Consider the following 2,154-nt stretch of genomic DNA (forward strand, 5'->3'; position numbering starts at 1 on the left):
CTCGTAATCTAGCGGTTCGGCAAAAGAGATGGATAGAATAAGTACTAGGCTTGCAAAGAATAAGTCCTGGGGGTGAATTGTTCGACTAAAGGCTCCAGCATGACCACAGTCAAGTGACTGAAACAAGTAAAAGAATAAAACACACACACACACTCACATATATATCTCTCTCTCTCTCTCTCTCTCTCTCTATATATATATATATATATATACACACACACACACACACACGCACATATTAAAAGGGGTCCGTAGGAAAACTTATTTAAATACGAAGGTTGGGAACCACTGGCCTAAATATTGGTTTCAAATTTTGGTACAAGGCCAGCAATTTTGGCAGAGTGGTTAAGTCGATTACATCGACCCAGGTACTTAACTGGTACTTACTTTATCGACCCCGAAAGAATGAAAGGCACAGTCGACCTCGGCAGAATTTGAACCCAGAACGTAACGTATTTTGCCCGGTGCGCTAATGATTTTGCCAGCTCGCCGCTTTAAGGGTTACATACATTGGTTTCAACTTTTGGTACAAGGCCTGCAAATTTAGGGGAGCGGGTAAGTTTATTACATCGACCCCAGTGTTCAAATGGTACTTATTTTATCGACTCCGAAAAGCTATTTAAAATAATCGCAACTTAGTTACTTTCAATCACTGTATTCCGTCGGTTACGACGACGAGTGTTCCAGTTGATCCGATTGACGGAACAGCTTGCTCGTGAAATTAATATACAAGTGGCTGAGCACTCCACGGATATGTGCATACTTGACGTAGTTCTCGGAGAGATTCAGCGTGACACAAAATGCGACAAGGCTGGCCCTTTGAATTACAGCTCAGCGGCGTGGACTGGAGCAACGAGAAATAAAGTATCATGTTCATGGACAACGCGCCGCCGAGAATGGAACTCACGATATAACGACCGTGTGCCGATTACTCCTAACCACCAAGCTACGCCTACAAAGCCTTACGCCTTCACTTTCGATAACACAAATACAATCACTACACGAACGAAAGAAATATTTCTTCACCTTACCTACTCTAATCATGAACAATATTTTATTCTTTCTATTCTAGACACAAGGCTCGAAATTTTTGGGGAGGGGGCCAGTCGATTAGATCGACCCCCAGTACGCAACTGGTACTTAATTTATCGACCTCGAAAAGATGAAAGGCAAAGTCGACCTCAGTAGAGTTTAAACTCAGAGTGTAAAGACAGACGAAATACCGCTAAGCCTTTCGCCCGACGTGCTAACGTTTCTTATTTCTTTATTGCTCACAAGAGGCTATACACAGAAGGGACAAACAAGGACAGACAAAGGGATTAAGCCGATTACATCGACCCCAGTGCGTAAATGGTACATAATTTATCGAGCCCCGAAAGGATGAAAGGCAAAGTCGACCTTGGCCGAATTTGAACTCAGAGCGTAAAGACAGACGAAATATCACTAAGTATTTCGCCCGGCGTACTAACGTTTCTGCCAGTTCGCCGCCTTATGAACAATATTCTATTAAACCCATCAAAGTCGTTCTAAACCAGTGGTCCCCAACCGGGTTTCATATGACCCTTAGGGGTCCAAACAAGATGTTGTTGTTAAAATTTTGTGTAATAAATTGCTTTTACTTTTACAATATACAAAATATTTTGACATTTTTTTAAAACAATTCCTAATATTATTTAATTATAAAATTATAATGAGAATTTTTAAATATATACTTCAATAGATGGATAGGTTGTTGTTGTTGTTGAGCCACCTAATTTGACTCACTCAGAACACTGTTATTTCGTTTGGTAGTAAACCCGGATGACGAAAATATAAACAAGGCTGTAACGTTAAATACGTTTATTGTAGCCACACGTATATACACAACGGAGTGCTAAATGGAATTGTTGTTAGCACTCCGTCGCTTACGACGTCGAGGGTTCCAGTTGATCCGATCAACGGAACAGCCTGCTCGTGAAATTAACGTGCAAGTGGCTGAGCACTCCACAGATACGTGTACCCTTAACGTAGTTCTAGGGGATATTCAGCGTGACACAGTGTGACAAGACTGGCCCTTTGAATTACAAGCACAACAGAAACAGGAATTAAGAGTGAGAGAAAGTTGTGGTGGAAGAGTACAGCAGGGTTCGCCACCACCTCCTGCCGGAGCCGCGT

Source organism: Octopus bimaculoides, chromosome 1 (assembly GCF_001194135.2).
Source record: "Octopus bimaculoides isolate UCB-OBI-ISO-001 chromosome 1, ASM119413v2, whole genome shotgun sequence".
Classification (NCBI taxonomy): Eukaryota; Metazoa; Mollusca; class Cephalopoda; order Octopoda; family Octopodidae; genus Octopus; species Octopus bimaculoides.